The sequence below is a fragment of the Lycorma delicatula genome, chromosome 5, assembly GCF_047948215.1.
Source record: "Lycorma delicatula isolate Av1 chromosome 5, ASM4794821v1, whole genome shotgun sequence".
In the NCBI taxonomy this organism is placed as follows: Eukaryota; Metazoa; Arthropoda; class Insecta; order Hemiptera; family Fulgoridae; genus Lycorma; species Lycorma delicatula.
This window is the reverse complement of record NC_134459.1, coordinates 180144989-180165572: the sequence shown is the minus strand read 5'-3', so window position 1 is coordinate 180165572 and position 20584 is coordinate 180144989. Positions and strand designations below refer to the sequence as shown.

At 30.8% G+C, this 20584-nt stretch overlaps 1 long non-coding RNA gene across 2 annotated transcripts in view; it reads left to right on the top strand.

Annotated features, from left to right (window-relative positions):
* LOC142325650 (uncharacterized) overlaps positions 1–16669 on the top strand; it is a 39249-nt gene extending 22580 nt beyond the window's left edge. For both annotated transcript variants that reach the window (XR_012756583.1, XR_012756584.1), the window contains exons 3-4: positions 7002–7131; positions 14956–16669. This is a non-coding gene — a long non-coding RNA (uncharacterized LOC142325650). The remainder of the gene's footprint in view (positions 1–7001; positions 7132–14955) is intronic.
* The last annotated feature ends 3915 nt before the right edge of the window (positions 16670–20584 follow it).

Sequence of the window (20584 nt, the reverse complement as noted above, 5' to 3'; positions counted from 1 at the left end):
CGAATAAACCATAGAGCTTAATTTTTAAATGTATTTTTAATAGGGACGATTACGTATGTGTATACAGAGTGTTTCTAAAGTACTGGGCTGGCAATTTTTTTTCGGATTTTACTGCTTGTAAAGCTGAACGAAAAAATCCCAAACGAATAAACCATAGAGCTTAATTTTTAATAGGGACGATTACGTATGTGTATACAGAGTGTTTCTAAAGTACTGGGCTGGCAATATTTTTTCGAATTCTACTTGTAAAACTAAACGAAAAATATCCCAAACGAATAAACCATAGAGACATAATAAACCAAATGAATAAGCCACGAATAAACCAAATTTTATGCCAAATTAGAATATTTAAAAGACAGAAACCACTGGTTTTGAACGATTTAAAATTTAAATACCTAGTGCAGTTCAAAAATGTCTTTAATCTGCACTAGGTTTTTAATCTGAAATACCATTTATTTAAAGCTGAACATTTAAATAGACTATTATATATACGTATATATATATATATATATATTTCACTTTCTTGTGGACGCGATAACTGTCGTAATATTGCGCCAATCACTTTCAAATTGTTGCATAATATTACGACCCAAAATCTCGGTCGAATACATAATGGGCAAAAACGGACCATGGAGGTGGAAATGGGGTGGTTTTTTTCGAAAAATCCAAGTATCGTTATAACTTTCTTAAGTAAAATATCGAACTTCTTTAAAGTTCCTACTATTCTTCGGATAAGGACCTAAACCTTATCTAAGTAAAGTTTTTTGATATCACCAACCGTTGGCCCAGCGGGTGAAAAAAATGGGGCTTCGAAGACAAAAAATCATACCTCCCTTAATAGGCACAGTATCGAATCGATTTAAAGTGATCGTTTCCCCTCTAAACATTACCTGAAACTTTTGTTTGAAACAATTTTTGATATGACCAACTTTTACGGCAAGGGATGACCAAAATATTGCTGCAATTAAGATGGGGCTTCTCGTATGCTAAACATGTGCTTTTATCAGTCACATTCAATACGGTGTTACTTCAAATATAATTTATTATAAATGTATTTTTTAAATGTTATTAATAATTTTTTTCACAAAAAATGCTTTAATTTTGCTTTAAATTTTTATTTTCAAGTAGAATTGCATTATCATAAATTAATTTCAGTAGTTTTCTTAGGAAGACTGATTATTAGACGTAATTAAATACGTGAAAATCTCAGTTTAAGTGAAAAGTTATTCTGTGTAATATTTTATGTACTTATAATTTCCGCAAGATTGACAATAAGTTTTAAAAATAACAAAAAAAATGTAATATTAGACAACATATATAAAAAAAATTATCGGTGATTCGATACCGAACCCCACGAATAGCAAAAGGAGTCGTTACCGTAGAGCCACACACGCTACACAAAGACTTAGTGTCAGTTGCACTTCATAAGATGTGTCCCCTGTTTGTTTGTTTGTTTAGGTTTTCATTCATTATTTTGAATTTTATCTTAATTAACAATCGATTTCAATACTCTTAAGAATCAATAGACTTGTATAAAATATTTATTTTTGTTAAGGATTATTAAAAAAAATTTTTATTATTTTTAATAAATATTACGACTTTATCAGTGCCAAATAATAGTAATTCATATTGAAAGTGAATAATCATTCATAAATATTCGATTGTTAGCTCGTTTAATCATTATCATGTATTTAAAATTTTGTAAAATTTTTGTACGACTAAAAACTTTTGTCCCAAAATCCCTTACTTATATGTTCAAATAACCCGGTAGAAAATGAGATTTTGGGACGAGCGTATACGCATGCGCGCCGAATACTGTGCGCAATGCTACACCTTGTTACTTTCATCGTGGTGTGAACGTTTGTCTAAGACCGTTGTGAGGTAGGGGTTTATATTATAATATAAGTATTATTTATTTGGTGGTGTTCACTTTTGTTTATCTGACTAAGTAAGTAATTTTATACCATTCTAACATAAATTAATAGAATTTAAGTAGATTTTTTTTATGACATTACTGTGTTAAATAGTCTAAGTTAGTGAGCGTAGGTTAATTCGTTAAATTATATTTATAATATAATGGTTATATCGGACGATATTGACAATAATCCAAAGGTTTGCTGTTTATAGTTATAAATTAACTTAACCTAAGCTCGCTAACCTCGACCAATTAACATAAATGTTTTGATTATTTAAATAATAAATAATTGCAATAATTACTGAATTTATAATTTAAATACTCAAAACAGTTAACAGTAATGACGTATACGATAAAAAAACATTCGGTTGGATAACATTGCATAAGTTCCATGATTATCTTTCTATTTATTAAAAATAATAATACTTATTTTCTTATTCATATTCTACGATACTAATAAATAAGAACAGTGGATAGTTGACAGTTTTGCAGTAGACTGTTTAAGTTTTCAATTAGGTTATAATTATAATAGGACCCCGATTGTTCGTTACCCGTTAATTCATCCCTCTGGAAAAATTTGTGATTTGTGATTTAGAGGTACAATACTGATACACAAAAGTGAAATAAATTTCTAATTACTAATAAAAAGTACACTATCTGTTAGGCCTACAGAATAAAAATTCACTTAATTGCGACTGATGTTTTTATATGAGCCTATTGTACATTATGTATAAATTACAGTAATCATGTAAGAAAAGAACTGATAAAATTACTTTACATACCTTTCATTCATATAAACATTTTCATTTGGGCACTATTATTTCATCAGTTTTTTTTCATATTTCTTACACAGTATAGTGCTTTATTTTCTTTAAAACACATGAACTAATATATTCACCAACAGTTCCAGTAGTCCAAACTGAAAAACCAATAAAAATTCTAAAAAACATGGAGCAAAGAAACAACACATCCTCTCTGTTCGATGGTTAGTGGTAGAAAGGCTACATGTTAGGTTGAGTAAGAGCACCATGTAGCCTTTCTACCACTAACCATCCTCTACCGGGAGTCGACTTAACTATATCCATTTCAACTGACACACTTGCCTGTTGCTTGTCAGCTGCCTTAACACCATTTACCTCAGTCGATTTCCCTTTAATTAACATCTATACCAGTGACTACCGTCTCTGTATCCTTACTGCCAGAGGCAACATCCATTAGTTGGACTTATTCTTTTTTGTCATCAGACGCCTTCCTAGACATCACTGAAGAACGCTTTCTGTCATAGCAGCTAGAAATGAATTCTGTGGCTCCATATCTTCTTCCATAAATCTGGGATATGATTTGGGGGAAGTCAGGGGGTCCGGAGATAACTGAAAATAAAAAGAAGGAATTTTCCCTTATAGCTCACGTTAGACTTAGAAAATATTCCAATTGGCAATACCTGTTTAGAATATTGCCACAGCTGTACACTACAAAAATGACAGTAACAATCCTGTCGAATCTAACTGGCCACTCTAACGTAAAGAACACTATGACAGTAGTAAATACACTTCACTGAAGACGTGATTACTCATTTACTCATTAATTCACAAAAGTAAATTACACTCACTCGTATGATTCTTAAGAAACACTCATTTTACGTAATCTAACACTTTACATTACCAAAATCACAAATAACACCACTAAAACACCTTTCACTTCTGGAAGTACCATTTAATGAACTCCTACACTATAGGCTACTCAACAATACCTTTTCTTTTCTTATTCCTGTTTAGCCTACAGGAATCATCATCAGGTATTATTTCTGAGGATGATATGTATGAGTGTAAATGAAGTGTAGTCTTGTACAGTCCCAGGTAGACCATATCCGAGATGCATGGTTAATTGAAACCCAACCACCAAAGAACACCTGTATCTTCGATTTAGTATTAAAATCTGTTTAAAAGTAACTGCCTTTACTAGGACTTGAACGCTGGAACTCTCGACTTCCAAATCAGCTGATTTGGGAAGACACGTTCACCACTAGACTAACCCGGTGGTTCATTCAACAACACCTAGGATTTGTCTACTTAACACACACAAAGATCATCTGCTTGACATCATCAACGACATCACAATACGAGAACAAATCGTACTCGCTGGTACAGATACGACATGACAGTAACTGAGTAAGGAAATATGTCTACCTCACAGCTGTTTCTCATTGGTTCCAAATGACATTATTAGGCGGTTTATTTTTTAAAATCGTATTAACATATTTTGGAATGTGGTTGAAATAAATAACAACTGTATAAAGTTTTTTTTTTAATGCAAGTAGATACCTATAATCCATTTGTTCAGGACAATGAATAAATGAGGTGAATAAATGTTTACAACTGTCTTGAAGGAGAAACCTCAACAGCAAAAGTTAACTCTTATTTACATCATACTTCTCATAAAATGATTTACTTTTAAAGACCTTGAATTTTAAAAGAAGGTCAATTAGATATAAATGTCAAAGATTAACTGTCAGAACATTTGGATGACTGTTGAGTTTTGATTAACAAATTGAGATTTCTTCTGTAACTATAGGTATCTTGAATCGTGTACATTGTTATTCGTATTGTACAAAGTTGTAAGGAAATAAAGTCTACCTCGCAGCTGTTTCTCATCGGTGCCAATGAAATTATTAGGTGGTTTATTGTAATGTGATGATGTGTAAAACTTTGTATTGTATACATAATATTAGATTCTGTTAATGTTTCTGCCGTAAGTCCAGATTAAATTTTCGATGGCTTTGTAAATAATAATCTTGTTCAGAGATAATTTTGAGTTTCAATTTAGAATCCAGTACATTTGACAAAATTTAGTAGTATTCAGTTGTTCCTTTTTTTCCAAATGTGAGACTTTTGTCAAGGTAAATACCAAAACATTTTGGTATTCACTAAAATGCTTTGGTGAACACTTAAGTTGCTGCTTTGAAAATGCATAACTAAAATGTGTACTTTTAATTTTCATTAGACTTTATTTGTCACAACTTCTGCTACGCTTCAATGTTGTTTAACTCTTCTTGAAGGTGCTGTGAACTTGTGAATTACTTTTACACACTACAAGCAAATCGCTTAAAATATGCTATTGTAGTGTTGTGAGAACAAGCACATATTGGAAGTCCATGTAGAATACACTTCCTTGAGCAGTGCCTACAGTTACGGAAAATATTAGAGATAATTCACTCTCGAATGTAATCTTGAAATATCTATTACTTAAAAAAGAACTGAAAATGTTAAAAAACTGATAATGTAGATGTCGATTAATTTTAAAAAGGTCAGCATGTTACACTTCTTAAGACTTGGCAGATATCAAAAAGAACAAGCATAGCAGACTTTTTGTCTGAATATTAGGGAAAATTTGATGAATCTGTTGGATGGTACTATGATCTGTTTGAAAGCCGAACCGGTAGGCAAATGTTTTGTCGTAAAAAGGTTTCAATCTTTTGTACAAATTTCTTTGAAAACCTTTTAAAGTACAGGTAGCAAGCTAATCTACTGATATGATGTTATAAGAGAATTAGCATTTAGTTATGCAAAAGCAAAAATTCTACTCGTTTATTAAAGACAGAATAAAATAATTTTATTCTGTCTGATTGTATATGTGATTTTTCACTCGTCATATTTCTTATATCTGCATGCCAACAATCTGGAAGTTTTTTTAAACAACTTTCAAATTAAAAATCCTTTTGGATGGTATTGGGTTAAATTTAATACATATTCTTGGAATTAACCTTCACTTCGACAAAGCAATACTTGTTGACACTTACTATCTCTTTTAAGAGACCTAATCCGTGCTTAATTCCTTTGGGCAACCAAGTTACAAGGTCATGGGATTTTTGTACAGAAATTTAAAAAAAAACATTTAAATGACAATTTTTTGAATATACATTTTGTATAATGTTATTATACCATCCAAATTTAAAACCCTCTGTACTATCATACTGTTGAAATTGAACATTAATTTGGTGTAAAACATGTTTATATTTACACTAGAATATTTCTCATGTGTGAAGAGAAAAATCATAACAATTATTTAGAAGGATGATGCGCATTCAAAAGTCAATAGACTTGGCATGTGTTGTTATAGTCATCATGGTTATTATCAATAAACAAGAAAAATGGGTCTCTCAACAGTAGTTTTTAAATGTTACAATCTTTTTTTTTGTAATAATGGTCAATTTTTTGTTTTATGTTTATGACAATAAAACAATTACCGTCGTTTTCATTCAATCATTTATTCTTGATCTGTATACAGACTGGTAGAGATTGATTTGTTTTTGCAGTCAATAGGAAGTATGAAGTTTGTAGGAAATGTTTATTATGTCTACATATATCCTCTATAAAGTTTTATATCAAATCTTGGCACTCCCTCAAATTCAGATTGAGCTTTTAAGATAGAAAATTGGGCTGTCTGATCATTAACTGGTGTTTATAAGTGAAATTAAAGATCCTTGGGTTTATATTTATGGATGTGCAATCTTTACTAAAAACAATTATCACTTATTCTTAAAAAAATAACAATATCATCCACCTAAACTGAACCGTACAACAGTACTGTTTTCGCGTAACTTGACATGGTACTTCAGATTACAAGAAAGGGGCCTTTGTGTGCTTCTGAATTCCTGAATCATTTGAAAAATCTTCCAACAATTTATTTAAAATACAATTAGACATTTTTTTTATGGAAACAACTTTCCGTTGATGAATTTTTAAATAGTACTAATTAAAAAAAAAATCTCAATTTATCTGAATTCCGATCAACATGTATTTAATTTTCAATAGTGCCCTCTAATTGTGAATTATCATTTTGTGACTTTTTATTTTTCAATATTTACCTTAACATTATTTCATGTATTTTTATAAAAAATTTGTATAGACTTCAAACATCTTTTTTTATCGTATAATCTGTTTTATTATTACTAATTTATTTTATGATGACATAATATAATTATATAATGGTATTATTAAGTTACATTCAGAATAAAAAAAGACTATTTGTCGAATAATAATTAGTTTTTCACATTTTAATAAGGTTTTTTCTTTTATCTTATTTAAAGGAGTCTGAGATCTCATTAAATGATGAAGTTTCACCGCAGATTAATCTTAACATGAAAATCATTCAACTTGAAATAAATTATTTACACACTGTGAAGACAGAAGAAGAGATGTAATTTTATCTGAGTCATGGTAAGTATTTATAATTATTGGATATTATAACAAACATGGGTTAATCTCTTGTTAATTTCATTTTTGTGTGTGTATGCGTGCACACGTGTGTTCTCTTATAAAAATAAATGTTTTTAATTCTCTTTCTATTTAATTAATATCGACTTATTAAGTTGTGTGTGAATGATAAACGGTTAACGTTTGAGGGCAAAAGTGTTGTTTTTAAACTTCAGTGATATCTGAAATGCGTGTATTTTAACTTTTTGATAGAGTTCTCATTTCAATAAGCTCTGGGTAAACGGTTGTTATTTGTAATCGCTTGTCATATTTTAATATTTATCAAGTTAGTAATAAAAACCTAACCCGATGCAGATTCAACAGAGTTGTGACATATAATTTTATTATTGAAATGAAAATAAAATAAAATTTAATTCTGTATTTACATTAGGAAAAGATGCGGCAATGCTAAAGAAATCATACTAGAGGCACCTGATGCAAAATGTTGTCAATAATTTCAGTTTTTTGTTGTGAACATTTGCCTTCAGTTATTGATAGTGCAATTTCAAAAATATGATAGTAGCGCAGAGGGTTTTATATTTGTACAGTATTATAATGTTATTAAAAGTGTATATTCAAAAATAATCATTTAAAACTTTTTCTAAATTTTGTAACCCTGTAACTTGGTTGCCCAAAGGGATTAAACACACGTTAGGTCTCTTATAAGAGACTAGCTGTCTAACCAGAACCTGGACCATTCGAGGCTCAGGTTAGCCGATGTGAATCTCAGAGCCAACTCGGGGGCACCTCAAGGTCTACCTCATGGCTGCAGACATCGCTTCAATTGCCATTCCCAATTTTCCAGGGGTACTGGTGTCCTGGACATCTGCAGATTTTGCTTCGTTTGCCATTTCCATCTACCCAGATGACTCCATATCCTAGACTCCCGCACTGTATGTTATTCTCATGGTTATGAGAATAATACTGATAAATAATAGTTACAGTATTCAGGCTTTAGAGAAATCTGAAAAAGGAACTAAATTAAATAGGTAGAATAATGGGAACTATAGTAACTAACACCTTTGACGATGAATAATTCTTAACTTATTTCTTTGCAAGGGCAGAAATATAATAATGAAGTAAAAGGATTAGTTTATTTTTTCCTTAATGAGTATCTTTAATTCATAACTTCACCCACCATGGGGGCGAAGTTAAGTTATATCTTAACTTACAAGGGAGTTAGGGCCTCGGGTGATGGTTTAAAAGCTTCTCTGGGATAACATGAATGTATCTTGCAAATTTGAAAGTAATTGGGCAGTTGGTTCTCGCATGATGCATTAACAACAGACAAACATATATATATATAAACTTAGAAAAATCAGTTTTTTTTGTGTTATTGTATTTGTCCGCATTTCCCCTCTGTACTGTTACCAACAAAAGTACAAAATTCAATAATGCCTCACCGTAAGCATGTTGTTATTATATAAAAGTGCTTTCGAGGGTTTCCCTCATCATCAGTTAATAAAACATATTCTTTTTAAAAATCACACATTAAAATTTAAAACGTATAATTGTAAATATATAAAAACATGTAGTCATAATAGTTAAAAAGATTAAAACTTTTTATTATATGTGACTAGTCACACATACAATTCTGTACTAAAATATGTTAAATTTTTATTTAAATTATATAAATATGCGGTTATCTAAGGCGGTTTTGATATTCTGTCTGTACATTAATCAAACCATTTATTAATTAAGATTAATATTGATTAGCAAGATTGGAGAAACCTAACTTGTTTTTTTTACTAAAATGTTCTGCAAACCTTTACCTAAAGGATCTACTAGTTTTTCCAATATAAATTTTGTTACAATCATTGCATGTTATTTTATAGATACTACACAAGCTATTGAGATCATTATCATTAGTATGGATTTTTAAATCATTTATTATGTGATTGTACGGTCTATAAATTTTATTTTTTTATCATTTTAGACATTAACCAAATTTTCAATATTGTTGTTAGTGTAGCAATATTTTATATAAATATTTTCATCAACATGGTTTTATTATATTAATTAATGACATGTTTTATCCATTTTTTATTGTAATAACTTTAATCTAGTTTTTTTTTTATTATTATGTGTGTAATGTATGCTATATTTAACATGTTTGTAAATTTATTATTAATTTTATGCGCCCAAGGATGATTTGAATTTTTGTTAATAGTTATTTTATTAGTTGTTGGTTTTCTATATACATGAGTTATAATTTTATTACTTTTACTAATTTCTGTCAACATCTAAAAAAAATTTTTTTCTGTATTTGTCAGTTTCGAATGTAAATTTTAAATTATTATAAGAATTAAGTTTTTTAAAATTATTAACTGTTCATTATTTATAATAGGTTCATAGATTACCAAAATATAAATATCATTCACGTATCAAACCCGTGATTGAATTTTATAAATGCGGGTAATACCATATACTATTCTACTCTCAAATTCATGTAAATAAATTTTGGCCATAACGGCCAATGATGGAAATCCCATGGGTAAAGTATTATCTGGCGTGTAAAAATTTGTTGTTAAACTCAAAATAATTTTGTTTACATATATTTCTAATGATGTTTATAATAATATCTATACATTTCAGGTCTTTATTAATTTTCTATTTATGTCATAACTTATCATTCTAGTACTTTTGTTTACTATTAAACTATTTAATTTAAGTAATTTGTACCCATTTTTTATAATATACTTATTAATTAAATTGATTTTTCATCTTGAGTATTTTATTTATTATTTGAAACCCACATCTTCAGTTGTAATTTTTTTATTTTAACTGTTTTATCAAGAAAATATAAAAATTTTGATATTTTAAAAATTAAAATAAAATTAAAAACTACATGTATAAAATATGATACCAAATTTAGTAAAAATTAAATTAAATATATAACCAGATTAAATACATGTACCTTGGCCAGTCAGTGTTACAGTACTATCTGGATTTGAATTATTTATTCATTATCATTATTTGAAAAAGTGCTGCCATCTACTGCAGCTTTGTGTAATATGTACCTTTATAAGTTTATAATTTATAATATATATATTCTCCATTTGAATTTTGAAAATCGTATGATTGTGTGCAAAGATATTATAACAGCACCACATTGCATCTCCTAAAACAGCGCCCTAGGGGCATCCTGTTTGTTACCAGTGATGGTAATGATTGGTCTAGCCTCCCATGAGGTGCTCATATATCTCATCACTCTAGCCTCACACGCAGTCCCCGCTGGAAGTCCCATGGCTAAACAAATATTTGTTGTTACAGAAATTTTTTTAATATTACTTGTATTATTTTTGTAATATTATTCAATTGACTGATATGAATCATTCATTTCAAACCCAGGTCACACAGAGACTCTCAGTTCATTAATTCAATTCATTAAAGTTTGTGCTTCAACCCATAAATCTCCACTACTACATACACATACTCATATTTTTTTTTTGAGATTGTTCATATACCATCTATTTCATAAATTACCTACAATGTGAACTTTGATCGTCATAACGTTCTTGTTTAGCTAGTTTTAATTATTATTGCTTTACATCCATTCTCAAAAATAAATATTTTCTGAATCTATGGAAAATAGCTGAAACCAATCAAACTAAGTAAACCATCTAATGATATAACATTGTATCGACTGATAAGCTTGCGAGGTGTGTGGCAGTAATGGATCCGCTAGACTCAAACAACATAATAATTTTTTGAAGTACTTTGTATAATTTTCCAATTTTCTTTGTTGTTAAGAGCTAATTTTCCATTTTTATCCTCATGCAAAGGCTGAGTAATTGATGTTCGATTTTTTTTTTTTAATTTCTGTAAGTGTTTAACTTAAATTAAATGTAGTGTAAATGTTTAACTTTATTTATTTATTTAATTCAGATAAATGGGCATGAAACCCGTGAATAGAAAATCATAAGTACATAAAATAGAAGATCTGTCATCATTTTTTTTTAGTAGATTTAAAAGAAATATTTGGAATCATTAGATAAAGATTCCTCAACTTTAACAGTATAATTAAAAATTAAATCTTTGTGACTAAGAATTTTACATATACACTGTTGTTAAATAGTCTTAATAATAAGTAGATCTATATTATTTTTGAAGCTTATGGAAATTTTTCTTATTAATAACTGTGATAATAAGTTCACTATAGAACCGCTTTGATAATTACATTTTTGTATAAGTATATTTGGTACATGACTATCAACAATATTATTAATACATAGTTGCAATTCCTTAAAGAAATTTCTGTATCAGTGATTAATATCAAATCCCAGTCAGGCATGGTATTTTTGATATGCTGCAAAATTCAGCTTCCATGTTCCATGCACAAACTTAAATATTACGTGGCAGTACAAAAAATAAATAAATATTATTTACTATCAAACTCTCATTTAGTAAATGTTGAATGTTATAAAATTTATATTTTTATATCTGGTAAGAATTTATGTTAATCTTATATTTATATTTATAAGATTAGAATTCAAAATTGTAGGTAATGTTTACTCTAAGGTAAATGATGTTTATTATGATACAAAATTTCACCATAACCTGTATTAACATCAGTGTCAGTAAGATTAGAAAAAACAAAATCATGAGAATTAGCGCAAGAGTTTTAACAAATTATTTGATTGTTAATTTGTAGAAAAATCTGAAAGGTGAATAGCAGCATTTTTTGATAACATTTAGCAAAACCTGGCATATTAAAGTCACCTAATAATATTAGTAATAATTTAACTGTGACTGCACTATTTATGTGTGTTAAGCGAATCAAGAGATTTACTTTGTAGCATTCATATTTGCTTTTTATTACAGCAAGCAGATTTACTGCAACTGGAGAACTGCTTGATATTAGTAATGGTGATATCAAAAAATATCTTTCAGCGATTGAAGAGTCTGACTTGGTTAAATCAGAAAATTTAAAAGTTGAAAATGAAATGCTGCCCTTTCCGGTCCTGACCTACCTGGCTCTAGGCACGTCTTGTGCATATCTTTTGCCCTGTAGTCTCTGTCCACCCTCAAGGGTCCCCCCATGTCATCTTTGGATATGTCCTGACTCCCGACTCCTCCACTCGTGCATGCAGGCGAGCCTGAGTGTCCTAGGCAAGAGGACACCTCCCGACCCTATACATGCCATGCTTCAAGACACCCTTTTTTATCTATAGAATTAAACTACTTCACTTAGAGATTCCTTAACACGGCTTAAATCTGCTTATTGACTTGTTAATAGTCCACTGGCTTGCAGATACGCAACTATTTTTTCTTCATTTCCATCTTCCAAATCAGCAGCAAAATTAGTTCTTAAACCGAACCCCTTTACTGAGGTTCTCATATATGGTATGCTCTTCCATTAGATGCTTGACTATAAGTGCTTTATTACAAACACTGCACATTGGTCTTTCTTCGCCGGTTAACAAATATAAATTTCTTATTCGTGTTTGGCCAATTGAAAGTCTGGTCACCACCTCTTGTTCTCGGCGAGTTTTACATCACGTCACCCTTCCATTTATATGAAAAAGTTTTAACTGCATTTAGTTTTGTATTTAATCTTCTCCATTTATTACTCTACCTGTTTCTTATAGTATTAGACAATTTTTAACATCGGCCACTCGTACAGGAAATATATCCAAGTTATCACAGACTATAGCTGTACTGGCAGCTTCATCTGCGCTTTCATTTCCTGCAATGCCAACATTTCCTGAAGTCCATACAAATACACATTGCTGTCCTCATCGATTTAAAATATATAAAATGGACAGGATGTTTGCAATAAGGACATCCTTAATGTTCTTGTCCTTGTTTAGCCTCCAATAATTACCATTCAGATAATACTTCAGAGAATGAATGAGGATGATATGTACGAGTGTAAATGAAGAGTAGTCTTGTACAGTCTCAATTCGACCATTCCTGAGGTGTGTGGTTAATTGACCAAACGCTGTTGCCATACACCTCCGGCCTACGTGTCAAGCAAGTACTTGTCTACCATATTAAATCGCTTGGAACCTTAATTGGCCTGTGGTCAGTCATATATATCTCTAGGTTACCTTCACACAACAGTGCTGTAGGAGTCTTTTCCCTTAGGTAAACTACTGATGTCGGCTGAACATAGCAACCGCATCAAGGAACTTACACACGGTCTGACAATGCGGCTCTCGCCACATTGACTCGCCGCTTTTGAGTGGACAATTTTCCCCTTGACCTCTAAGTTCCAGGGTGGCCCGGTCTCTCCCCCCCCCCAAACCAAGAGCAGGACAGTCAAACATCAGGTGATCATTTGACTGAATGTCAAATGCTTCTGTCTGCACCCTTGAGAAGCATAAACTTAATCTTGGGCACAGAAATCTTTAAATTTTGAATATTCATCCATCCCTCTGCAGTTGACAAAACCGCCTGCACCCGGTCGTGAATTACCACAAAGTAAAAGGAGACAGTCCCCCCCGAAAGCCTGCGTCGTGAACCCTTCTGGAAATGTCAAACCCAGAAATCCATCAAATAACAACTTCCACAGCAGAGGACCGAGAACAGAACCCTCTGAGATTTCCCTGGAGACGCTTTTTTCCACAACCAACATTCTTGAATTTTTTCTGCAAGCTTGCTTATATCCCGACTTTAAATTATATATTCAGCTTGTATTTATTGATGATGCTTTAGAATTAAACAATAAAACAGAATATCACGCACGGTATGTTTTGTATATTCTGTTTGCCCGAACTGGTTTTCCATATAGCATATTCACCTCGCATACACCTTTATATAAAATTCTCATTGTTTGGAAATTTCATCCCTAATCAGGATGGACCATCCCATGAATGCTAAAAAATGCATCACACGCCCTCTTTGCGACACTGAAAGTTTGCCTTGAATCTGAAATTCTCATCAAGGTGCACTTCTAAATACTTTTATAATGAAACATACCAAATAGGATAGCTTGCCATAAAAACATGAACTTGCTGAGTTAGAGACAAATGGCTTTTCATCAGCCATCTAAGATGGTAGTCCCACTACTAGACTATCCTGCTCAATGCTCGTACTGTGGCCAGGGTAATTCTTCATTACTGGCAAACTTATAAATGCATTATCGATATGGTTATATCAGCATGTAATTTGATTAGCAAAACAGATAAATATCGACCTTGAAAGTAAGGTGCACACACGAGTATCTTCGAATGTACAAAAATTGTGCAACTGAGGTTGTTTATATTTTCATTCGGTATTCATAATTTACAGATTAAATCTTTAGAACTTGGAAATCTGTTAAAACTTTAAATTAACTTAAATATACAGGTATATTTATTAAAAGTGTAAATTGAAAATTTGGCATAAATTTTGTAAAATATAGCCATTATTTTGCAAGCAACTTTTGTGTTAATTTAACAGGCTTCCATATTTTTTAAACATTAAGCGTTGTTTTTTGTTTACATTTTTTTCATAGACCATTTTATTTTTTAATTTATTTCTAGTATGTTTTTAAAATCAACATGTTGTATTTTCATTGTTGATGAAATCTTGTAAAATAGTGATATAAGTGATCTTGATAACTCTGGCGATGAGTTGGATGAAGAGGTACATATGTTAGATAAATAAATTTTGAATCAACATTCAATAACAGAGCAAAATGTCAGCCCAACTGAAGAAATTTGTGTTCACGGAAGCATTTGGAAAGTTACAAAGTAACTTTATCATTTTATCAGAAACAGAAAATGAGAAAACAATTTGTTATATCATTTTCTTTATTTTTAGCCACAAAATTCTGAAACAAGATTTTTAATTTTGTTTCAGGATGAAAAATCTTTTGGTTGACTGTGAGGATGAAGAACTTGAAGCCGACTGAGTTTCCAAAAAGTGTTATAGAAGCACGTTATGGATATTTAGATTTAGTTTCTTTTCTGAAGTCGCAAGCAAACTGACTTGTATTTTGTTCAGAACAATAATTTAAAATCGATAAATGTTTCAACCTCAGAAATAATTAGACATACAGGAATCAAAGTAATTATGAGATCATTGGGAACTACCACAAGCACATTTATATTAAGTCACCATAACTGCTGAAAATATGCCTAGGGATCGTTATTTTAATTTACGAAACCGTATACATTTTCTAAATAATTGAGTAAGGCCCAACAATAATGATAAGTTATGGAAGGTGCAACCAATTATAAATCAGAAAAAATCATTCGTAAAATATGTCAGTCTTTGCAGAGATCAAAGCACTTACCTCTTACCTGTCGATGAGCAGATAATTCAATTTGCTAGCAAATGTGCTATGAGACAATACATTCCATCTAAACCAAATTCATTATGTCTGAAAAATTTGTGTTGATAACCTCTGATGGCCTACAGCTAAATTTCTGTATTTATGTAGGACAAGGTGCAGTTAGTCGATGATACTGAAAAAAATTAGGACTAGGTGCAGCAGTTGTAAAATTACTCACTGAAATTGTACCAAAAACACTTAGACGTGTAATATATCCGGACCTACTTTTTTACAGGCATCAAAAGTGTAGAATCTTTGTTAGATAACAGTATTTATCAGATAGCGCTGGTTAATAAAAATAAAATTAATAAAAATAGCGCTGGTCCAGGATTAAAAAAATCGTCTGATGACAAGGCAATGAAGTGTTTAAAAAAGTTGTAAATATCGACTGATATATAGGTATCATCAAGTTGATGACAAAAGAGTATTCTTCTCTTGTCATCCTGCATTGACAGTGAGCCTACATCTACTTGTTAACGATGATCAAAAGAAGATAAAGCTAAAATTGAGGTGCCGCAACCAGCAGTAGTTAGGCTTTATAATAAAAACATGGAGGATACTGACTTATGCCATAGAATGCTGTCAGAACTAAGAAATGACCAGTGCATATTTACCACCATTTCACTAATTTAGTCATTATAAACCGTTGACTAATGATAAACGCAGCTGTAAATTAAATAATAAATCTGCAAAAGATCAAATGCCACTATTGCAGTACCGATTTCAACTTGGTGCATTACTGGCAAAAACAGACTTGGCAAAGGAAAGACTAAAAAAAAAACAACAAATCTCAGCACCTTTAGCTGTGTGTGCCATCTTCACTTTTAACAGCTGAAAATAATGACCTATCTGAGCCAAAACAGAGGAAAATAATACCAGCACCATGTTCTGATGTATGTTATGACAATATCAGACATCTACCCGAGTATCAAGATGATGATTTTGCATCAAAATGTAGGCTCCACATCACTATGTAGAATAAAATGCATCGAATGCAATATTTATTCAAGCATCATGAAAAACAACTGCTTTTATAAGTATCACAAAAAAATGGATAATTATGGGCCTAATATTGCTTTTTTGTCAGAAGCTATTTTATCTAATAAGTTCAAGTTTTTATAATATTGATTTTGTAATGAATATTTGTTATCATTAGATATTAGTTACTTATATTGTTATATAGGTTATAATTACGTTTTACATTATTACATTACATTACATTATTTTGTGATAAATTGAAATAATACAACTATATCAAGCAAATCTGTTTCATTTAAAACTTACATTATTGCTACAACTTCCATCATGAAAATCTATAAATTTACAAATTTTCATGAATTTCAGGTAAGTATTTGTGAAAAAAGTATTTAATTTTAACTATTTTTGAAACTAATATTCTTAGCAATAAAATAATTTTTTAAACTTTAATGTTTTCAGCATATCAGCATATGCAGTTTCATAGTCTTTATGTCGGACAAATTTTTACATTATAGTCTTGAAGTGCACATATGAGTACCATTTATAAAAAGATAAAAAAAAAATGTTCTCCCAATTTTTATGCTAACCCGCTAATATTTACCCTATCACAAGAACATGAAAATGATAGATTGCATTGATCGGTAACACTTGATACCTTCAGTATAATTCTGAAACTGTATAAAACTTGCATTGAGTTGTTGTTGAAAATATGAATAAAGTTAGCAGTTATTTTAAAGTATTAAAATGTAAAAATGAAGTGCCTGGAATAACTGTCGATCCTGGATTGTTTGAAAGTGTCACAAAAAATAAAATAAGATTCACAGTCCATGTGTTGTCCGTAACAAGAATTCACCATATATGGCTGATGGAAAATGCAGAAAATGTTATCCAAGGGCATTGCTTCCAGAAACTATTAACGGCAACAACGGTTATTCACAATATTTCATCGATCAACCGATCAAAATGGTAATCGGTAATCTTAAAAATCAGAAACTAAGAAATTAAAACCGATAATCATTTGGGTTGTACCATATTGACCGCTTCTATCAAAACCTTTCAAAGCACATATCGATGTTGAATATTGCAATTCTGTAAAATCCATTAGACATATTTGCAAATATGTCCACAAAAGAAATGATTTTTTTTGGTTTTTTTTGGAGCGTGAAGTGAATCGATCTTTTGATGAAATCAATCAATATCAAATGGGATGGAATGTTAGTAGCAATGAAGCAGTGTGGCAAATTTTGTCATTTCCAATACATGAATGACACCCAAAAGTTGTTCATTTAGCAGTTCATCTTGAAAATGGCCAACATGTTTATTTAACAACAGAAGTTCATCTTGAAAATGGCCAACATGTTTATTTAACAACAGAAAATCTACGAGAAAAATCAGCAACAACACCACCAACAAAATTAAATACATTTTTTCATTGTGACAAACTGATACTATTGCCAAAACATTGTTATACTCGGAAATACAAACTTATTTTACTTGGAATGCACCAAAAAAAGAATTTCAACAATGCAAACAAGGAAAAGCCGTTGAAGGTCAAAAAGATTTACTTTCAACAACTGCTTTGGGAAGATTATATACCGATCATCCGAATCATTCAGAATGTTATTTGCATTTATTATTGGTTAATGTCCGTGGACCAATATCATGTCAAAATTTAGGTACGGTTGATCGTTATTTGTATGCATCATATCAAGAAGCATGTCAAAATTTGAACTTACTTAAAAATGATTCACACTGGAATAGTTTACTTGCAGATACGTCAATTTCTGCTCATCCAATTCAATTTGTAATAATATTACAAATATGTATAATATATGTATTATATAATGTTATTTGTAATAATATTATCTACATGTTTACCATCAAATCCTCCAAAAGAATTACGAGAAAAATACAAGGATTTTAAGACCGATGACATTCTGCATTGACTAGGTATAAGGTGTTTAAAATTAAACCACATACATGTCATTCACACTGGAAATGTATAATGAAGCATTGATTTTGATCGAAAACAAGTGCTTGGCAATTGTGGATAAAGCATTAGGTCAACTGGGGATAACATCACCAAATCGATCGGTTAATGTCATATTTGATAGTGAATTACATCATTAACAATGCTTCGACATCAATAAATCGAATGTATATGTACAAACAAATATTTAAAAATTACTTCAAAAGCAAGCAAAAACGAGTTTATGAAATGATAATGAAAGTAATAAATTATCAATATGGTGGAATGTATTTCTTGGATGCACCAGGCGGCACAGGAAAAACATTTCTCATTTCATTGATATTGGCAACCATATGTTCACAAAATAATATCACATTGGCAATCACATCATCTGGAATTGCAGCATGATGCTGATTGAACATCACATTTTGCACTTAAATTGTGATTACATTGAAACACTAACATTTCAAAAATATCAGGAATGGGTAACGTACAGCAAAATGCAAGTTAATTGTCTGGGGTGAATGCACAATGGCACATAAAAAAACTGTTGGAAGCATTGGATCGAACTTTCAAACATTTACATGAAAACAAACAACTATTTGGTTGTGCACTAATATTATTAGCAGGTGATTTTAGTTAGACATTACCTGTTAAACCGCATTCAACACTAGCTGATGAACTTAATGGGTGTTTAAAACCATTAAATTTGTAGAGGCACATTAACAACAAATATGCTTGTTCAATTGCAAAATGATGCTTCTGCAGAATGTTTTGCGAAACAATTATTAGATACTGGAAATGGCAAAATTACAATCGATGAATCAATGGGGGTGCATTAAATTACCATTAAATTTTTATACTAGCATACATTCAAAAGAAGAATCGATTCAATGTGTATTTCCAGATGTCACACAGCATTACAAATATAATCTATGGTTAAGTGAATGTGCAATATTAGCTGCAAAAAACACGGATGAAAATGTTATTAAAATCAACAATCAACATGTGTTACTAGGTGAAACAGCTACTTATAAATGAGTAGATACTGTTATGAATCAAGATGAAGCAGTAAATTTTCTGAGTTCTTGAATTCACTAGATTTACCTGGATTGCCACCACATACCGTAAATTTAAAGACTGGTGTTCCTATAATTCTTAGAAACATTGACCCACTCCGTCTATGCAATGGTACCAGATTAGCAGTCAAAAAATTGTTAAACAAGTCATGGAAGCAACAATCTTAACTGGCAAATTCAAAGGAGAAGATATGCATCTTCTATCACGGATTAGTGATTCCAACAGATATGCTATTCCAGTTCAAATGATTCCAATTTCCAATTAAACCAGCTTTTGCAATAACAATAAACAAATCACAAAGTCAATTGTTGCAAGTATGCGAATTGAATTTGGGAAATCCATTATTTTTCTCACGGTCAATTATACACTGAATGCTCCCATGTAGGAAAACCTAGCGATTTGTTTATGTATGCACCAATGGAATCACCAAAAATATCATATATCCCAGAGCATTACAATGATTTTGATTTATTTAATTGAAATAAAATTAATATCGAATTGATATTGTACATTTTATTAGTTTTGTAACGTAATTTGTCAAATATAATACAAAAAACTTATTTAATTCATAACTAAAAATTTAACAACAGCGAAGCATTGTCAGGTTCACTAGTAATAAATAAAACACATCAAATCAAGAATTTTACTACAAAAAAGTCACAGATCTGAAGAAACTATAGTATATCCTTCACTATCTTCTATACCAAATTTCAGGTAAATTGAAAAAGATGCCTTTGTTATTTTCATGAAAATGGAGAAATTGGAAAAACACGTGTTTATAAAGTACTTTTATTTGAAAGGTTTAATCCTGTTTGAGATCAAATATGAAATGGATTCAACATTAAAACGATCTTCTCCATCACATTCAATGACAAAAGAGTGGATTTCTGAATTCAAAAAAAGTCGCAAAAACACTGATGATGAACCACTCTCCGGATGCCCTGTTAAGGTCACAACTCCTGAAATTATAAAGAAAATTCAGACAATTGTGCTGGGGAACCGCAAATTAAAAGTGCGTGAAATAGCTAACACTGTTAAAATGTCAAATGAACGTGTAGGTAATATTTTACATAATTATTTGGGCATGGAGAAATTTAGTGAGAGGTGGGTGCTATGTTTGTTCTAGT